Genomic DNA, 22071 nt, shown 5'->3' with positions numbered 1-22071 from the left:
TGGGGCTGGTAATCTCTCCCTAGTCTGACTGAGTGAGGCAATGCATGTGAAGCCACCAGCAATCCTAGACCACAGGACATAACTGATGAGAGCTAATATTATTATCTTTTATGTTTAAATTCACTGAGGGGATCAGGAGGGTGTCCAGGAGGTAGATAACAATAAGAACACAGTGATAGGCCGGGCGTGGTGGCTCATGCCTGTAATCCCAGCACTTTGGGAGGCCGAGGCGGGTGGATCACGAAGTCAAGAGATCGATACCATCCTGGTCAACATGGTGAAACCCCGTCTCTACTTAAAATACAAAAAATTAGCTGGGCATGGTGGCATGTGCCTGTAATCCCAGCTACTCAGGAGGCTGAGGCAGGAGAACTGCCTGAACCCAGGAGGCGGAGGTTGCGGTGAGCTGAGATCGCACCATTGCACTCCAGCCTGGGTAACAAGAGCGAAACTCCGCCTCAAAAAAAAAAAAAAAAAAAAAAAAAGGACCCAGTGACATAATTGTAGCAAAAAATGTCAGGACAGGAAAACACAAGGGTCTGGATCCGGGGCTCCAAAATCCAACTGAGCATCAGAGTAAGAGTCAGCTGGGGAGCTCAGACAAAGGACAACTCATGGGCCCACCCAGCAATTCTGAGTAATGGAATCAAAACTAGGGTCCATGCCTGGAGAGCCTTCATTTTGAACAGGTTTCCATGTGATTCTTGGTCACACAAAGTTTGAGAACCATGGCCTCAGAATGGTGCTTCAGACATCTACTGGGACTCAGGAAGAAAGTAGTATAGACCGTTCAGATTTTTCTGTGTATTACCTTAGACAGCTTGTATTTGTTCCTGTGTAATGTTTACAGTATATAAGAACTATGTAATTTGCACATGGCACTATGGAATTTACTAGTGCTACATTATTTATAAAGAAGTAACTATATATTCAGGAGAGAGCTCAAATTAAAAAAATACTGATAAAGATGTGTTATCACAGGGTGAAGCCTCTGCCTTAGAGGGGCAAAATGGCTCATAGGGCTTCAAGACCTGCTGTCATGTGCTTGCCTCCAGCCATGCATCTAACAGTCCATAGATCTATTCATAGAATCTTTGGCCCTTTCTATGCCCAAGGAAGCCCAGCAGGTTCTCGAGTCCTCTTCATTTCCTATATGCTGAAGAGGAGGCGAGCCTGAGCCTCTTAGAGGTTGGAGCCTCCACTGGAGCGATCAGCACAGTGCATGTTAGCAGAGCCCTGTGGCGGCTTCTTGTGCGATTCTTTTTTTTTTTTTAGATAGAGTCTCACTCTGTCAGACAGGCTGGAGTGCAATGGCATGATCTTGGCTCGTTGCAACCTCTGCCTCTCAGGTTCAAGTGATTCTCACGGCTCAGCCTCCTGAATAGCTGGGATTACAGGCATGTGCCACCACACCAACTATGTTGTTTATCTTTTTGAGACGGAGTCTCCTCTGTTTCCCAGGTTGGAGTGCAGTGGCGCATTCTTCGCTCACTGCAAGCTCCGCCTCCCGGGTTCCAGCAGTTCTCCTGCCTCAGCCTCCTGAGATCATAGCATCTACCACCACACCTGGCTAATTTTTGTATTTTTAGTAGAGACAGGGTTTCACCTTATTGGCCAGGCCTGTCTTAAACTCCTGACCTCAGCTGATCTGCCTGCCTTGGCCTCTCAAAGTGTTGGTATTACAGGCGTGAGCCACTATGCCTGGCCTATTTTTTTTTTATTTTTAGTAGAGATGGGGTTTCATTCACCATTTTGGCCAGGCTCCTCTCAAACTCCTGACCTTAAGTGGTCTGCCTGCCTCAGCCTCCCAAAGTGCTGGGATTACAGGCATGAGCCACCATGCCCAGCCTCTTCCTTTGCAATTTAAAGACTTTTCTGTTTTCAGTGACACTGCATTCTGGTCTGCAAGCCTCGGTCTAAAGTAATAACGGTTTTATAATTAGATTTTTAAACATTGCCCAGGTCTTGCTCTCTTTTAATGTGCAGAACTTCTTGAAGAAATAAAGATTTCAAGAGAGTGGCATTTCATGATCTGAGAATGACCTTTTTCTTTAGTGTCATGGTGATAAGAAAGTTAATTAGGAGAGAAGAAACAGATATTTAACAAGCATAAAGCAAGCAGATCCCCAGAGGAAGAGGCCAGGGGACAAGGTGAAGTTCACTGATGACAGAAACAGAGTTTTGTACCCAGACTCAGGTTTTCTTGTTTTCATCTTCAGGAACTGGGATGGCTTACCTGAGAAAGGCAGGTTTTTGTTGGTGTCTAATACAATAACGATTGAAGCAATAAAATTTGGATCGACACTGTTATTTTCCTAATTTTGCAGTTGAGATTTAAGAGGGGCTGGTCTCGGTGGCTCATGCCTGTAATCCCAGCACTTTGGGAGGCTGAGGCGGGTCGTCATGAGGGCAAGAGATCGAGACCAGCCTGGTCAACATGGTGAAACCCTGTCTCTACTAAAAATACGAAAATTAGCTGGCCATGGTGGCGCGCGCCTGTAGTCCCAGCTACTTGGAAGCCTGAGGCAGGAGAATCACTTGAACCTGGAAGGAGGAGGCTGCAGTAAGCAGAGATTGTGCCTCTGCACTCCAGCCTGGTGACAGAGCAAGACTCCGTCTCAAAAAAGAAAAAAGAAAAAGATTTAAGTGGTTGAGAACTGGTACCAAATTGTATCTTACCAGTAAAAGGAAGAGAGAGGAGAAGTCGGGGGATCTGAGGCCAGGTTCTGTTCTCTTAACAACCACAAACCCGGCCAGTTGCAGTGGCTCATGTCTGTAATCCCAGGAATTTGGGAAGCCAAGGTGGGCGGATCATATGAGGTTGGGAGTTTGAGACCAGCCTGGCCAACGTGGTGAAACCCTGTCTCTACTAAAACTATAAAAAAGTAGCTGAGCGTGGTAGTGTGCACCTGTAGTCCCAGCTACTTGGAAGGCTGAGGCAAGAGAATCACTTGAACCAGGGAGTCGGAGGTTGCAGTGAGCCGAGATTGTGCCAATGCACTTTTCCTTGGGTGACAGAATGGGACTGTCTCAAAAAAAAAAAAAATAAATAAAGTAATATTTAAAAAAGAAACCCACAAATCCTTAATCCCTGTATATCTGACTTTCCCTAAGACCGAATGAGGCTTCTCTGCACATCAGCCTATTTCACTTCCAAGATGAAATTTATGAATTTCCTTGCAGCATGTTATAGGAAAATGACTGTCCTCTTTTACTCCTGCATGGGGCCAGCTGTTGTCAGGAGAATGACCAGGTTTTTATTGGGTCACTGACTGATCTGTGTGGACATTCTTGCACCGTGTGGGAGTATGGCAAAACAAATAGGTAAACCTGATTAATTTGAGTTGGTCTGTAGCCTGTCCTCATTTGGAAGGTGGTTGGACTGGAGTTTAACCTTTTCCTTATCTGTGTTAGACAGAAAAAGACCCAGTAAACAAACGAAGGGTGAAATCAAGATTGCAGATGACATTTTAGACTATTTGGAATAATGAGGTATTTCAGGCATTTCAAGTGGGTTATTATTCACCCAAGATGATCACGCCTGGTGACTAGGGGGTGTCTTTGCATTGGCTCTGCCTCCAACTAGTTGTGTGACCTTGGGCACATTCTGTAACTTGTCTCTGCCTCTGTGTGTTTCCCTGTCAAATGGGATTGTGAAGGTTAAATTATTATCACATGAAAATGCTTATAACAGCTCTCTGCATAATCAAGCCTCATTTGATTTTCTGAACAAATGAGGTAGGAATTATTTTCCCTATTTTCCAGGTAAGCAAAGTGAGGCTCAGAGACCCCTTATGCAAGGTCACATATCTAATCGATATTAATCGAATGTGAGGACCCTAGGTCCCTGGAAACTCTAATATTCTGATTCCCAAAGTCTCAAGTTCCGGAGCTAGGGAGCAGAGTCAAGATCTCTTTTCTTCTTATTTTTATGTTTCCTGGTCTGTGTTGGCCCACAAACTCTCCTTATCAGGATTTCAGCTGTCAGATTGCAGAACAATTGGGAAATTCATCAATATCAACAGCAACACCCTAGAACCACAGCAGGCTTTTTTATGACTAGATAACGCAGAACCCGATAATGCATTTTATGATCTTAGAAGTCCCAGTAGAATGAAAAACCTATTTTCTCTCTTTGTATTATGCTTAGAAGCAAAAGGAAATAAAGATTTAAGTTGGCTTTGAACACCAGGTAGATGGTGAATATGGTTGGCTTCATAAAGTTTGCCCAGAGGTTTCCCCTTTGTGGGGAAGAAGGGGAGTGTAGGCTAGAATTCATGACGTGTCTCCTCTGCGCCTGCTTCCTCCAGCTCCTGGGGTGCTGGTCAGGCTTGGTCAGGGGTGACCATGCTGGCTTCTCAGGGACACTCCCCCTAAGCCATGAACTGGACTGGCTGCTTGCAGCAAGCAAGGGTACAGTTTGCGGAGGGGGGACCAGCACACTGGCTCTCTCTCTGGGTCCCAGTGCTTCCAGTCATGGGGTGTCCAGGGACACAGTCCTCACCCTGGGTATCAGGCAGGGCTGGGCACTGGTCAGATCACGATGGCCCCAGCCTCCCTTCAGCAGGATGCCACATCCTTATCTCACAAAGGCTTTCTGAGTTTAGCCTATGGAATCCATAGCTGTGGGAAACCAGGAACTAATTCCCATTCATTCTCTTCATTCCCAATGATGCGTTTCAAGTTCTGAATGGCCGCCAATGAGTCATCATTTTGCCGAAGACAGGGAATCTTGCTGACGTGGTCCATCACTTATTCCGAGGCAGGCCTAAAAGTCAGGAGTTAGCAATTCAGGAACCGACAGCCCAAGTGCTTGCATAGTGCCAGAATCTCCATGTGATCTCATCCACACTTCAGGAAGAATCCAATGATGTAGGCATGATTTTTCCCTTTGAATAGAGGAGAAACTGAGGCTCAGGGAGGTTAATGAATTGCCCAAGTCTATACTGTAGTAAATGGTGGAATGGTACTTGAATGATGCTTATTTGACCTCGAAATCCATACAACAAAAAGTAGTTTTGCCAAGTAGAGTAGGGATTGGCTGTGAGGTCTTTGTGTATCCGATGCTTACAGAGATGGAATTGTGTCATGCTCTTGCTCTGTATATAGACATATATCACGTGTATTTCACACATACGTGAAAGGGAGTTTATTAAGGAGCACTGACTCACAGTCACAGAGTCAAGTCTGCAAGTTGAGGAGCAAGGAAGCCAGTGGTGGGTCAGTCCGAGTTCCCAAACCTCGGAAGTAGGGAAGCCGAGAGTGCAGCCTTCAGTCTGTGGACAGAGGCCCAGGAGCTCCAGACAAATCACTGGTACAAGTCCACGAGTCCAAAAGCTGAAGAACTTGGAGTTTGATGTTCACCAGCAGGAGGCATCCAGCTCGAGAGAAAGATGAAGGCCAGAAGACTCAGCCAGTCTCCTCCTTCCACATTCTCCTGCCTGCTTCGTTCTAGCCAAACCGGCAGCTGATTAGATGGTGCCCACCAAGATTGAGGGTGGGTCTGTCTCTCCCAGTCCACTGACTCAAGTGTCACTAATATCTCGACACCCTCACAGACACACCCAGGAACAATACTTTGCATCCTTCAATCCAATTAAGTTGGCACTCAGTGTTAACCATCACATCACTTTTATTGTTATTATTAAATGTTCTCAAGCTTTTTCTCAGCTATTTAATGGAGGTAGCTCTAGGATAGCCTATGAGATACAGCAGAAGATAGAAATAATGGAGACATTACAGTGGGACAGAACCATAGAATTTATATCCCAAGTACTTTTCCTCAATCAATGGTAAAGATGACCCGCCAGGAAGAGGGGACCAGGGCCTTTGACTGTGACACTTTGTCCTGGACAGAGAAAAATGCTTGAACGGAAGTTGACAGGATAAGGCTGTGCTACCCAAGACCTGACTAGACCATCCTCAGTTATGCAGTTAATCCTGAAGCCATTTATTTGAGTGAGATCCTGCCTGGCGTCCTTCAGCAAGTAACAACGAGATGCTTTTGATAGGCTTTCATAATTCTGTTGAGATAATTTTTTTGTTTTTTTGAGACGGAGTTTTGCTTTTGTTACGCAGGCTGGAGTGCAATGGCGCCATCTCAGCTCACCGCAACCTCCGCCTCCTGGGTTCAGGCAATTCTCCTGCCTCAGCCTCCTGAGTAGCTGGGATTACAGGCACGTGCCACCGTGCCCAGCTAATTTTTTGTATTTTTAGTAGAGACGGGGTTTCACCATGTTGACCAGGATGGTCTCGATTTCTTGACCTCGTGATCCACCCGCCTCGGCCTCCCAAAGTGCTGGGATTACAGGCTTGAGCCACCGCACCCAGCCAAGAGATAATTTTTTTAAAAGAAGGTAAAGTCATGACTGTCACCTACAAAAATGGATACATGTTAATATTTTACTTAACTGGTTAATGAGGAAACTTGTAAGGGTGTTATAAGCAGTTCAGAGAAGCAGCCCCCAAACCACACAAATTTATATGAGTAAAGAAATGTTGCAGTGAACGTACAAATGGCAAACAGACGCAAAACTGGCTTTTTCTGCAGTGTGGACGCGAAGTCGGTGGCCCTGTTACAGGATAGGACAGAATTTGCATTTTGCATCGCTATTATTTATCTACAATTTACAGAGTTGTAAAATGCTTCGGGAACAATGAAAGCTGGAATCAGATAACCTAGGGAAGCTCTGCTGTATGTAGACAGGGCATCCTTTTCCATGGAAATACAACATTTCCCCTATATTTAGTATTGTTACAAAATGATAAAGGAAGTATTTAGCTACAGAATTCCGATAGGAAGGTGAGGTTCTTTCTCAAGGAAAAACTGTCTCTTGAGGCATCTTTGTTCCTGGGTGGAGACTCTGTGATTGCCGAGAACCAAATTTCCAAGCTCGGTTTCTCCCTTTTCCATCTCATTAAGTAGGCAGATTATTTAATAGCTGGCACCTCAATTTCCTTATTTTAAAACAGGGATAATACAATTATTTACCTCGCGGGCTTGGGGAAAGATTAAATGAAAAAAAAAAACAGTTGTGCTTACCATAGTGCCCGACACAATAGAGAAAGCGGGAAAGATCTAAAGTTGACTCTAACATTCACAATTAAAGGAAGTAGAGAAGCAAGAGCAAACAAACTCAAAAGCTAGAAGACAAGAAATAACTAAGATCAGAGCAGAACTGAAGGAGATAGAGACACGAAAAACCCTTCAAAAAGATCAATGAATCCAGGAGCTGGTTTTTTGAAAAGATCAACAAATTAGATAAACTGGTAGCCAGACTAATAAGAAAAGAGAGAAGAGTCAAATAGACAGAATAAAAAACGGTAAAGGGGATGTCACCACTGATCCCACAGAAATACAACTACCTTTGGAGAATACTATAAACACCTCTATACAAATAAACTAGAAAATCCAGAAGAAATGGATACATTCCTGGACACATACACCCTCCCAAGACTAAACCAGGAAGAAGTCAAATCCCTGAATAGAACAATAACAAGTTCCGAAATTGAGGCAGTAATTAATAGTCTACCAACCAAAACAGTCCAGAACCAGGTGGATTCACAGCCAGACTCCGCCAGAGGTACAAAGAGGAGCCGGTACCATTCCTTCTAAAACTATTCCAAACAACCGCAAAAGATGGACTCCTCCCGAACTCATTTTATAAAAAAAGAAAATTTCAGGCCAGTATCCCTCATGAACATTGATGCATCTCAGGCCAGTATCCCTCATGAACATTGATGCATCTCAGGCCAGTATCCCTCATGAACATTGATGCATCTCAGGCCAGTATCCCTCATGAACATTGATGCATCTCAGGCCAGTATCCCTCATGAACATTGATGCATCTCAGGCCAGTATCCCTCATGAACATTGATGCATCTCAGGCCAGTATCCCTCATGAACATCGATGCAAAAATTCTCAGTGAAATGGTAGCAAACTGAATCCAGCAGCACGTTAAAAAAAATCCATCACAATCAAGTCAACTTCATTTCCCAGAGGCAAGGCTGGTTCAACATACACAAATCAATAAGCATAATCCATCACATAAATAGAACCCGTGACAAAACCACATGTTTATCTCAATTGATGCAGAAAAGGCCTTCGATAAAATTCAACACCCTTCATGCTAAAAACGCTCAACAAACAAAGTATTGATGGAACATATCTCAAAATAATGGGAACTTTTTATGACAAACCCAGAGCCAATATCATACTGAATGGGCAAAAGCTGGAAGCATTCCCTTTGAAAACCAGCACAAGACAAGGATGCCCCCTCACACCACTCCTATTCAACATAACAATGGAATTTCTGGCCAGGGCAATTGGGCAGGATAAAGAAATAAAGGGTATTCAAATAGGTAGAGAAGAAATCAAATTGTCCTTGTTTGCAGGTGACATGACTGCATATTTAGAAGACCCATTGTCTCAGCCCAAAGTCTCCTTAAGCTGATAAGAAACTTCAACAAAGTCTCAGGATATAAAATCAATGTGCAAAAATCACAGGCATTTTTATATACTAGTAATAGGCAAACAGCCAAATCGTGAGTGAACTCCCATTCACAATTGCTACGAAGAGAATAAAATACCGAGGAATCCAACTTACAAGGGATGTGAACTTCACAAGGAGAACTACAAACCACTTCAGGGAGAACTGCAAACCACTGCTCAAGGAAATAAGAGAACATAAGCAGATGGAAAAACATTCCATGCTCATGGATAGGAAGAATCACTATCGTGAAAATGGCCATACTGCCCAGAGTAATTCATAGATTCAGTGCTAATCCCCATCAAGCTGCCATTGACTTTCTTCACAGAATTAGAAAAAAACTACTTTAAATTTCATATGGAGCCAAAAAAGAGCGCATCAAACAAGCCTAAGCAGAAAGGACAAAGCGGGAGGCATCACACTACCTGACTTCAAACTATACTACAAGGCTACAGGAACCAAAACAGCATGATACTGGTACCAAAACAGATATATAGACAAATGGAACAGAACAGAGGCCTCAGAATTCATGTCACACATCTACAACCATCTGATCTTTGACAAACCTGATAAAAACAAGCAACGGGGAAAGGATTCCCTGTTTCATAAATGGTATTGGGAAAACTGACTAGCCATAAGCAGAAAACTGAAACTGGACCCCTTCCTTATACCTTATACAAAAATTAACATGAGATGGATTAAAGACTTAAATGTAAGACCAAAAACCATACAAATCCTAGAAGAAAATCTAGGCAGTACCATTCAGAACATAGGCATGGGCAAAGACTTCATGACTAAAACACCAAAAACAATGGCAACAAAAGCCAAAATAGACAAATGTGATCTAATTAAACCAAAGAGCTTCGGCACAGCAAAAGGAACTATCACCAGAGTGGACAGGCAACCTACAGAATGGGAGAAAATTTTGCAATCTCTCCATCCGACTAAGGGCTAATATCCAGAATCTACAAGGAACTTGAACACATTTACAAAAGAAAACCAAAGAATCTCATCAAAAAGTGGGCAAAGGATATGAAAAGACACTTCTCAAAAGAAGACACTTATGTGGCCAGCAAACATATGACAAAAAGCTCACCATCACTGGTCATTAGAGAAATGCCAATCAAAACTGCAATAAGATACCATCTCACACCAGTTAGAATGGTGATCATTAAAAAATCAGGAAGCAACAGGTGCTGGAGACTATGTGGAGAAATAGGAACACTTTTGCGGGAGTCTAAATTAGTTCAACCATGGTGGAAGACAGTGTGATGATTCTTCAAGAATCTAGAGCCAGAAATCCCATTTGACCCAGCAATTCCATTCCTGGGGTATATACCCAAAGGCACATGAACACGTATGTTCACTGCATCACTGTTCACAATAGCAAAGATTTGGAACCAACCCAAGTGCCCATCAGTGATAGACTGGATAAAGAAAATGTGACGCATATACACAATGGAATACTGTGTAGCCATCAAAAATGATGAGTTCATGTCTTTTGCAGGGACATGGATGAAGCTGGAAACCATCATTCTCAACAAACTAACACAGGAACAGAAAATCAAATCCTGCATGTTGTTACTTATACGTGAGAGCTGAACAGTGAGAACACATAGACACAGGGAGGGGAACATCACACACTGGGCCCTGTCAGCAGGTGGGGGACTAGGAAAGGGATGGCATTAGGAGAAATAAATAATGTAGATGATGGATTGATGGGTACAGTGTCGTGTACACCTATGTTCTGCACATGTATCTCAGAACTAGTATTAAAGTCTACAGGACTCTTTGGGCACAGTGGCTCACATCTATAATCTTAGCACTTTGGGAGACTGAGGCAGGAGGATTGCTTGAGCCCATGGGTTCAAAACCAGCTGGGCAATACAGCAAGACCCAGTCTCAATTAGTAAAATTATATTTAAAAAAATACAAAAATACCTGAGTTTGGTGGTGTGTGCCTGTAATCTCAGCTACTCAGGAGACTGAGGCAGGAAAATCGCTTGAACCTGGTAGGCAGAGGTTCCACTGAGCTGAGATCAGGGCACGACACTCCAGCCCCAGCAACAGAGCATGACTGTTTCGGCGGGCCGGGGGGAGGGGGGGGAGAGAAGAGATGGTAGATTTCCAAACATACTTAAGCAATGGAAGGACCAACGTGAAGCAGAGGCCCTGGGGTGGGATGAGAGGATGAACACGGTGGAGCAAAGAGATCTTGAGATTGGGACCCAAGAAATTCTGCTTTCTGGCCTCAGACGAGGGTGTACCTTCTTGTCTCAGATTCCCAGGATGACCACCAACAGAGGGACAGCTCTGGCTCCTGGCAGGGCAGGGCAGGGCTCTCTGAGATACCCGCCTTCACTGGTTTTAGGTTTCAGCTGTAATGTGAGTGGGCTGTCTCACAATAATTCCTTCAGGCTTTGGAGATGGTGGTCAGGGTCACCTGCGATCTGGTGGCCTGCAGGTGAGCTGAGGGCTACTGCAATTAGGCAGTTCCTGGGGACCTCCCTGGTGAGCCTTGGCGGATCTAGCCTGGATGCTTTGTTATTGCATAGGGGTTGATATTATGACGAAGCTCGCCTTAGGCCTCTCTCTGATTGTCTTTGCTGGTTTCTCTTTCCTTCATTGCCCTCTCTGACTGAGGTGAGAGTCCTTGAATGGCCCTCAAGTTACCCCCACCCTATTCCTAGGGAAACCTCTGCTGTGGCTGCCTTTCTCCCTGGAGCCCATACCCAGAGAGGCTGCAGCTCCGGTCACGTGCACAGCTGGGTGAGATCCTCCACACACTGCCTGTGGGTGGAAAAGAGAAGGTGTCAAGGAACTGAGCCCTGGGTGTTCGAACATTTAGAAGTCAAGGAGATGAGGAGGGACCGTTCTGCTTTAGCCAAGTTATTTCTTAAGAACTAATTCTCAGTAGTAACATTTCTGCTAACGGGACATGAGCAATATGATTGTAAATGAATGTGTGGACAAATTTCCGGGAGCGCCACCGTCAGTGGATATTAGCATTTGACATTTTTTTCTTGTTGCTCCTTTAGAATGTGTAAACTGGCGTCTCCAGACCGCTTCCATTTTCATTTCTTTGATTTCTGGTGAGAATTAACATTTCCCCACTATGTTTATCTACTAATTTTATGTTTCTTATGGGAATCATCTGTCTTTGACCCACTTATCTTTTGGAATCTTGATATTTATTTTACAAATTTGAATTAGTTATTTATGATGGCTCTTAATTCTTTGTAATGTTTAATAGAAATATTTTCCTTCTTATAAAACCTTTAGTAATGCTAATTTTTATAGTGTAATCATTTCAGTTGCTTCCAAGCTGAGAAAGTTAAAATTCCCCCAGAGAGCTGATAAACTCTTTTCAATTGCAAGTTCTTTCATAATTAGATTTTAGGTTTAAATCCTTAATCAACCAAAGCTTATTTTGTTTCATGTTTTATTTTTAATTCTTTTCTATTATAAAATCAATAAACATTTATTATTGTAAAATAGGAAAATGAGGAAATTCAAGAAAAACGTAAGTAGATCTGCGATTCCACATTTGGAGAACCGCTGTTGGCATTTTGATGTCAATAACCCCAAATCATGTTTCCGTGTAGACATTTATTTAAGAATGCAACTGTAAACACACTGTACAAGCCTTTAAAACACCTGTGTATTAACAGCGCATTAGTGGCATATTCCAGGGGCATTAAATATTCTTTTAAAACTTTACATAAAATAGCTACAGAGTACTGTTAGTACTGTTACATTCTCTAGACGCACCCTCATCGGCTTAACTTCCTGTTGTTTTTTTCAATAACTTTAAGATAGCACTACCGTGAACAATGCTACTGGAAACATATGCAGAAATCTTCCACATGTATGATTATTTTCTTTGTATAAATTTTTTTTTAGTAACTTAAAAAAATTTGAGATTCTGAGGGTATATGTGCAGATTTGTCACATGGATATATTGTGTGATGCTGAGGGGCCAGGACCAGCTCAGCCTTACAGACCCCGACCCAGGTGGTCCCGAAGGAATTGAGCGGAAGGTGGGTTCTGAGAGTGGGGCACCAGGGTCTGCCAGCATTTCCAGCTGAGAGTCCAGAGCAGACTCCGACCTATGTATTTATTCTTACCCTTCCAGTGACAAGTTTTACAAGCGGATGCTCTGTGTTCTTCCATTGGTTAAAGGTTAACTAACCAGGCAGCTAGTGTGTGTTTACTGTAGGTTACAGACAAACTAGAAAGAGCTCTTTCCGAGGGAACAAAGGAAAGGGTCGCACGTCCTGTGTTCAACACACTAATTCATCCGGCATGAGATATATTCATATTGGTCACTGTTTCATAGCGCTCTGAGCAGTTTTCTGCTTTGGGGGCAGTTTTCCACTTTGGGGGACCGACTGGGGTTTCCTTGCCACCGCTCTCAATAAGATTTCTCAGCAAACAACACGATTTCTCGCACACGTCAGAATTTGCTCTCAACACTGAGGTTTGAGCTTCTAACGGTTCCATTGCCCAATTAGTGAATATTGCACCCAGTAGATTTTTTTCAGCCTTTGTCCCCCTCCCTTTCTTGCACCTTTTGGAATGCCACTGTCTACTATTTCCACCTTTATGTCCACGTGTACTCATTGTTTAGCTTCCACTTGGAAGTGAGAACATGCAGTATTTGGTTTTCTGTTTTTGTGTTAATTTGCTTAGGATAATGACCTTCCGCTGCAGCCATGTTGCTGCAAAGGACCTGATTTTGTTCTTTTTTAAGGCTGTGTAGTATTCCTTAAAAAACAACACTACACATCGTATATGTATCACATTTTCTTTTGTATAAATTTCTTAAAGTTGAATTTCTAGGGCAAAAGTTTTCTATCTAGGTATCTATCTATATATTTTGCCTTCACATATGTACTGCTACATTAAGTAAATTTCTATCATTTTAAATTCTTGTTAACAGTGAATATACTCCTGTTCTATCCTCCACCCTTATTAACATTAGTATTATAATAACGTTTTTGTAATTTTATGCTAAATTGATAAGCCAAAATAGTATGTGCATTTTTTAATCTTTCTTTAAAACTAGTGGGTTGAAGTTGAATTTACCTCCGCTTCCATTTCTATTGCCTTTTTTCTTTCTTTATGAATAATCTGTTCATGATTTTAATACATTGTATGTACTTTATATGTTTTTATAGTTTTTGTATACTTTTAAAATTGGGATGCTCATTTAAGACATTATAATGACGTCAAACACACTCATAGCTATAATGCATAGTTTTGAATACCACCTGCCTCCCAGCTCCATCAGATCCTAACATTTTGGCCATATTTGCTTCCTATTTTTGCTAAAAAGTAGAGTGTTATACCTGCATACCTGTGCATCTCTTCTCAAGCCTAATCTTATTTTTCCTGTCTCAGAGGCAACGCCACCCTGAGTTTCATGTTTGTCATTCTCATATCTGTCTGTAACGTTGGCAGCATATGTATGTAGCTATGAAATATATATGATAGTTCCTCAGTATCTGTGGGGGACTGGTTCCAGGACCATCCGCCGATGCTCAGGTTCCTGATACGAAATGGTGTCGTGTTTGCGTATAACCTATGCACGTTCTCCAGTAGGCTGTAAATCACCTCTAGATTACTTCTAAAACCTAAGACAATGCCTACACAGTCATTTGCCTGGTTTCAACATGGTACTCGGGCTGTGGCAAATTCAAGTTTTGCCTTTTGGAACTTTGTGTTATTTCCCCCCCAAATATTCTTCATCCTTGGTTGGTTGAATCCATGGATGTGGAATCCATGGATATAGAGGGCCAACTGCACCATTATTTTGTATGTTTTAAAGTTTTATACTCTACACATCAATCTGCAACTTGTTTTGTCACTTGGCAGTGTATTTTCAAGATTTATCTCTGTTGATGGAACAGCTATAAATGGTCCCATTGTATGAATGTACCAGAACTTTTTCATCGGGTTGATGGATACTCGTGTTGTTTAGTTTTTTCGTTTTACGATTACAGTATTGCAGTAGACATTGCATCGTCCACAAGCGAAAGCTTCTGGAATTTGCTCCTAGAAGTGAAATTGCTGGGTTATAAGATACACGTCCTGTCAGAGTCAGTAAGGTGCTGACAATTTATTCTTCAAAATGGTTACCCCTGTGAACATATTGTTGGAAAAATGTGAGTGTTCCTTCTATTTTTCCACATCATCACCAACACTTGATAGTGTCAGATTATTTAATTTTCACCAGTTTTTTGGATGTAAAATGGTATCTCATTGTTTTAATTTTAAACTTTCTGATTACTGGTGAGGTTGAACATTTTCTTACGTGTGTGACTGCTCATTCAAATTTCTGTTGCTGAAAATAGCTTATTCATATCTTTTGCCCATACTTCTATTAGTTCATTGCAAATATACTCCCGGTTTGCATTTCGTCTTTCATATCACCTGTGATGTCTTTTGTTTCATAGAGTTTTACATTTTTGGGTAATGAGATTTACTGTCTTTTCCTTCACGAATATCCTTAGTGTCTTCATTTCTTCAATTTTACTTTTTAGTCTTACACCCTAGCAAACAGTAATTCTGTGATTCATTATACAATTCATTATGAGGACCTTTTATGTATATTTATCATATAATATATTTATATAATGAATATATATAATTATTATAATCTTCTGGCATTAGTAGAATTTACCTTATTTAGTCACTACTTGCTATTGTTTTAATTTATAGCTGCGTTTTATGAGCTCATTTCAAAATGATTTTTCTGCCTATGCTCATTGAGAATGTTCCTTGGATCGATAAAATGTATCGATCAATAAAATTTAGCAGATAGTGTGCACAAGCCGTTCCTGCCTTTCAGATCCTTAGTCCATGTTGCTAATTGCTTGCATTATTTTCTTCTTTTATTTATTTATTTATTTTTTGAGACGGAGTTTCGCTCTTGTTACCCAGGCTGGAGTGCAATGGCGCGATCTCGGCTCACCACAACCTCCGCCTCCTGGGTTCAGGCAATTCTCCTGCCTCAGCCTCCCGAGTAGCTGGGATTACAGGCACGTGCCACCATGCCCAGCTAATTTTTTGTATTTTTAGTAGAGACGGGGTTTCACCATGTTGACCAGGATGGTCTCGATCTCTTGACCTCGTGATCCACCTGCCTCAGCCTCCCAAAGTGCTGGGATTACAGGCGTGAGCCATCGCGCCCGGCCTTGCATTATTTTCTTCATTCATTCATTCATATATTCACTTATTCAACAGCTGTTTTGGGAAAATCTAATGTCCTTGAGCCTGGTTCTAATCATTTCCAGCCAGTTTTATTGGAACTCGCGCTTGGGCACATTTGCCATCCTGAGACTGTGTCTTTAGCTGGGTGTGCGCCTGTGTGGTACTTTTCACAGGTTTGTGGTTGGGGAATAATACGCACTTCTTAGAATGAATTGGGTATCAGATCTTGTTTTTCTGTGATTTGGAACTGATTATATAATATGAAAAAATCTTTTTCTTAAGTATGTGGTAACATTGCTCAGTTAATTTGTCGAGGTCATGTTCCTTGTGGGGGATGAGATAAATAACAACTTTTCCTTTGCCCTCCTTGTAATTTTCATGTTGCCCACATCTTCTCCCAATGGTGCTGTGTTTCGTGTTGTCCATTTGGCTAAGCATTTCAAATTGATTATCGTAAATTCTGCATTGCAATCATTTATATTTTAAAATTATTGATTTCAGTCTTGTTTTTAATTTTGCTGATTTATACCTTTTCTTTTGTTTATTATATCTCCAAGGGGTTGATCTATCTTCTTTTTTTTTTTTTAACATTTAAATACTTTGCAACATGATGGCTGGGAGTGGCTCAATCCTGCGCATGGTGGCGCATGGCCATAGCCCTAGATACTACTTGGGAGACTGAGACAGGAGGATGACTTGAGCCCAGGAGTTCTAGCACAGCCCAGAAAACATAACACGACCCTGTTTCTTTAAAAAGAAAAGTCAGGGAGCTGTCAGGGAGCTCACTGATAAATTATTTTCGTGCTATCAACAACTGCTATCAAAACACTACTACAAAATCCAAAATGATATCTATTGCCAGACCTTTCTCCTTACTTCTGAACTCATTCACATCAGGGGTTGATCTATCTTACAGTCTTTCTACAGAATGAGCATCTAGATTTATTTATTATTTCCTCTGATTTCCCTTTTCTAGTTTATTTCTGTCCTTATTCTTTATTATCATCCTTTACATTGACTGTCTTCAGGATTTGCTCTCAACACTGAGGTTTGAGCTTCTAACGGTCCCATTGTCCAATTAGTGAATATTGTACCCAGTAGATTTTAAGTTAAATGCGAATTTCATATTTCTAAAATAAAAGCATGTAGACTTATGCCTTAATCTCTGGGCCCCGATTCATACAAAGCCCCCTCACTTTTGATATATGGTGTTTTCAATTTTATAAGCATCTCAAAAGTTATTACCATGTTCGTGATTTTCTACTTCAGAGGTCTCTAACCTTTTTGGCATCAGGGACCAGTACCACGGGAGACAAGTTTTCCATGAATGCAGGTGGATGGGCCATGGTTTCGGGATGATTCGAGCATATCACACTTACTGTGCACTTTATTTCTATTATTATTACATTGTAATATATGTTGAAATAATTATATAATCATAATCTACTCACCATAATGTAGAGACAATGGGAACCCTGAGTTTGTTTTCCTGCAACCAGGTGGTTGCATTTGGGGGTGTTGGGAGACAGTGACAGATCTTCAGGCATTAGATTCTCATAAGGGCCGTGCAGTCTAGATCCTTCGCATGCATAGTTCACAGGAGGGTTTGCGGTCCTATGAGAATCTCATGCTACCGCTGATCTGACAGGAGGTGGTGTGACTGTTAGGCAGTCATGTGAGTGATGGGGAGTGGCTGCAAATACAGGTGGAGCTCGGCTGCTCACCTCCTCCTGCGTGGCCAGGTTCCTAACAGGCCACAGACGGCCACCAGCGGTTGGAGACCCCTCTTTTACTTGGCCTTGTAGTTTAGGAAAGGGTTCATTGTTGTTAGACACTGATACCCATTCATTTGTTGCTGCTGTGAATACTCATTAATATTTTAATGTAATTTTAAACTTAGAGCAATGTTAAAAGGCTAGAATAAATTCCTATACACCCTTTACCTAGGTGCTCCATCTGTTTCTATTTTTCCCTAGTTATTCTCACTCTGTCTATATATCTGTGAATGTTTTTCTTAACAATTTGAGAGTAAGTTCTGTGTGTGTGTATATATATATACATATACCTAAATACTTCAATGTATATTTCCTGAGACAAATATTTTCTTTTATAAAATTCAAGAAATTTAATCAGGAAATTTCATATTGGTACCATATGATTATCTAATCACATAGCCCACATTCAAATTGTCAGTTATACTAATATTGTGTTATATGTGTGTGTGTGTGTGTGTGTGTGTGTGCATGTTTATATGGAGAAAGAGAAATCGAGAGTATTTTAGAATTTACAATGACGGTCAAGCAGCCGAGATGGCTGCATGCCTGCAGCAACCACCATCTGTAGGCCACCCAAGTATAAGTATTTATTTTCTTCTTGTACTCCATTTTTCAAAAGTTCATGTTTATTTTCATATATACTATTTTTATGATCCTATGTATTCATAGTAGAAAAGATAAAGCAATATAACAAAAATTGGCAGAAATATCAGTACATAGAGATAACCACTATTAGTATTTCGATGAATATTTTATAGACTTTTGCTTTCAATAAACAAAAATTCTAGACTTTTTTTCTAGTTAAATAAAATATAAGTACATTAGAAATGGAGTCTCATTGTATGGCCTATGGTTTTAAGTCTCTCTTAAGTCTTAGTTTATTTGACATACTTCATAGGTCATCTTCATAACAGCTTTGAAAAGTAGAGCCCCATTTTGAGATGAGGAATCCAAGGTTCAGAGAGGTTCAGTAGACTGCTCAGGTCACACAGCAGCAAGGAGGGGAGTTTAAAATCTAAACCCTGAACTCTTTTTGCAAAGGCTCTTGGTTAAATTATTGTTTTGCCCAAGGCTTCTTTCATTGCCTTTACTGTATTATTAACATTTAGTTTTATTGCATGTGGTGAGAAACTATGTATTTTTTTTGCTCTTGATTCCATTTTTGGGGCCTTATTTGAGAGTTAGTATATATGTGCCAGTGCCCACAGAGGGAAAAGAATATATAATCTATGTTGTATTGAGTTCAGTATACGTTTATTGGCTCTAACTTCTCAACCGTGTAATGCTCATAACCTCTGGTGTGTATTTTGTCACATCTTAAATACCTTTTAAGTTTTTGTCTATTTATTTGTCTTTATTTTTTACTGTTGTCTATTTTCTTAGCCGTGAAGTGAATTAAACCCTCCCATTACAACTGCTCATCTTTTATTCTATTTCTTTTTGCATTTCTAACTTTGGTAATCTGTCTTCACAGTTGGTTTTATATTTTGTGTCATAATCAGGAGCGTCTTTGCATCCTCCCCCTATGTTTTTGGCTCCAGAATTTCTTTTATATGCGATCAGCTTCACCAACCGTTTTCTTTTTTGTCTGAGTTTTCTCATTAAACCTTTTTATTTTAGCGTTTCTGAATTTCTTTTTTGTTACAGGTTCCTATTTTTAGGCAACATACGTATTGTTGGATCTTATGTTTTAATCTAATATGACAATTTGTCTTTTTAGAAATGAATGGCCTAAGTATATAAAGTTCTTCGGGGTGAAGATAGTGTAGTGAAATGAGATGGGCTCCCAGGTACTGGCTGTGTACTTTCTACGAGTCCCTTAAATGCCCTGTGAGAAAGCCACTCAAGGTGTCTGCATCTGTAAAATGGTGTTAATAAGCATACCAACCGCACAGCGTTGCTTCGAAGATTAGATAAGATCAAGAGCACTCAGAAACAGAAGCATATTAAAGCGTATTAAACTGGTTATTTGTAAAATGCAATTGTCAATATTTGCTATTGCAGATACTACGTCTGGAAATACCATTCAAAGCAAGTTTCTTGGCAATTATAAAGCAAGTTGGTTAAATGATGATCTATGCTCAAAATGGGGATAATCAGTTCTATACTTTTCTGCAACCGTATTTTAAATTTCTCTTTGAGATGATGGGAGTAACTTACAGGGAAAACTGCTGAGAAGCAGTGGTCCAAAGCCCCTCAGAAGCTCTCAGGTTTCAGTTCCTGTTGTCCATGTCCATTTCTGGCTGCCCTTAGAGCTTCACAGCTTGACTTAAATTCAGCCATGTCGGGAATCATTCGCTGCCTTGCTTTCCGTTTAGTTATTAAGTGTTTAAGTTGTGCGAATAAGTTACTTGCTCTCAGGATGGGTATGGAAGCTGCAGGCTTCGCTGTGCCTCTGCAGTACTCATCAGGCGTGGAAAAACTGAAACCAAGAAAATCCAACCAAGCAGTGATAGATTTTCTTACTTCCTGGATTGTATGACTTGCTCATCCAATGAAAGGCAATGAGGGGAGGGGGTGACGGGGGCAGCCAGAGATGAGGACTGATTCTCAGCTTGTGGTTCTCCCCAGCAGTTCTCCAGCCCCGATACAGCTGGAACCTCTGTGCCGGTGAAGCTGCCAGGAATTCAAAGTGCATTCACTTCTGCTCCTCAGGATCAGAGGCAGTGAGGGAAGCTAAAAAAAAGTCTGAGGTTGAAACTGGAACCCATTTTTAACTTTTCACATGTTCTTGGTATTTTAGGATCCAGAAAACCTTCAATCAGACAATGCTGTAGTACCCAACTGAAGGATCCAGAGTATAATACGGTCATCTGATACAGCCCAGACTGACCGGATTCATTTTTAGTTGAATGAACTTCACCATATCTGATGGCTCCTATTCGGTCACCCAGAGGAAGCTGTAGGTTCATGTCCTATGGCATGCAACAGAGACATTAAAAAAAACTCTTCTGATACTAATCATCATCTGGTGTCTTGTTAAACAAATGTTTCCAAGTCCCTCCCTGGAAACTCTGATTCAGTGGGTCTGGGATGGGACCTCAGATTTATGGTTTCTTTTATTTTCTTTTTTTATTTGAGACAGAGTGTCACTCTGTCATCTAGGCTGGAGGGCAGTGGTGCAATCTTGGCTCACTGCAGCCACCACCTCCTGGGTTCAAGTGATTCTCTTGCCTCAGCCTCCCATGTAGCTGGGACTATAGGCACACACCACCATATCTGGCTAATTTTTGTATTTTTAGTAGAGATGGGGGTCTACCATGTTGGCCAAGCTTGTCTCACACTCGTGACCTCAAGTGATCCACCTGCCTTGGCCTCTCAAAGTGCTGGGATTACAGGCATGAGCCACTCTGCCTGGCCAGATTTGTGTTGTTAACATTAGCTTTGGAAACAATGGAGTACACCGAGGGGATAGATTTTACTTTTAGAATCAGACAACCCTGGGCTCAAGTCCTGGATCTTTTACTTACCAGTTATGTGATTTTGCACAAATTACTTAACCTTCCTCAACCTCACCTGAAAAACAACTGGAGATAAAAACATGTATCTCAAAGTGTTGTCAAGAGGATTAAAATAGCTCTAACACCCTCGACGGCAACCGCTTCTCTCAGGATTGCTAAATCATTTCTACCCGGGTTAATCTGAAGATTATCTGTGAATTTCTTTAGTTACTCATTTTCCCTGTTTATTTGCTATGTGTTTGTAAAGCTTTGGCTGCGTGCAGGACGCTGGTATTTTTGGAACCCACTGGGCACCTCCCTGATACCTGCTCATACAGTTCATCTCGAGTTGTGTTTTTGAGACGGAGTCTCGCTCTATGACCCAGGCTAGTGTGCAATAGTGCAGTCTTGGCTCACTGCAAGCTCCACCTCCCAGGTTCAAACAATTCTCCTGCTTCAGGATCCCAGGTAGCTGGGACTACAGGCATGTGCCACGATGCCCAGCTAATTTTTGTATTTTTGGCAAAGATGGGGTTTCACCGTGTTGGGCCAGGCTGGTCTCGAACTCCTGATCTCCAGTGATAAGCCCGCCTCAGGCTCCCAAAGTGCCGGGATTACAGGTGCGAGCCACCACACCCCGCCCATCTCAGGTTTTTGAAGGTACTGCCCAACTTTCTTGTGTGAACAACCGTACCTGGCAGGCCCCTGGTTATTCACGGACCTTACTGGATTAGGAAGGCCATGTCCTTATTCCTCCTTTGTACCAGAAATTCAAATTTTCTTTAATCATGTGTATTTTTTTTCGAAAGGAAAATTTATGTAAAATTATACAATTTGATTTTACACAGAATACGTTCTAGGTACTTTGCATTACGTTAACTTGTTGCCTTTTGGACACAAAAACCTTTGTACTTTCCCCCCCTCCCCTCCTAATAGCAAGAATCAAATCGATTTTTGATGATTATACCTATATTTTCCTTATAGGTAGTTTAGCTTCAAAAGAACTTAAAGCACTTTAAAAAGATACAAACAATGTAAGTTTTTTTTTTTTTTTTTTTTGAGACAGTGTTTCGCTGTTGTTACCCAGGCTGGAGTGCAATGGCGCAATCTCGGCTCACCGCAACCTCCGCCTCCTGGGTTCAGGCAATTCT

The 22071-nt window shown here is 41.5% G+C and overlaps 1 protein-coding gene across 1 annotated transcript in view; it reads right to left on the bottom strand.

Annotated features, from left to right (window-relative positions):
• LIPC (lipase C, hepatic type) overlaps positions 1-20109 on the bottom strand; it is a 171906-nt gene extending 151797 nt beyond the window's left edge. Inside the window, exon 1 of the mRNA XM_035258704.3 lies at positions 19641-20109. The gene's annotated coding sequence lies outside the window, so the exon portion shown is untranslated. The remainder of the gene's footprint in view (positions 1-19640) is intronic.
• Between the last annotated feature and the right edge of the window lie 1962 nt (positions 20110-22071).

Source organism: Callithrix jacchus, chromosome 8, assembly GCF_049354715.1.
Source record: "Callithrix jacchus isolate 240 chromosome 8, calJac240_pri, whole genome shotgun sequence".
Classification (NCBI taxonomy): domain Eukaryota; kingdom Metazoa; phylum Chordata; class Mammalia; order Primates; family Cebidae; genus Callithrix; species Callithrix jacchus.
The sequence above is the reverse complement of the archived record's forward strand: the minus strand, read 5'-3'. Positions and strand labels throughout refer to the sequence as shown.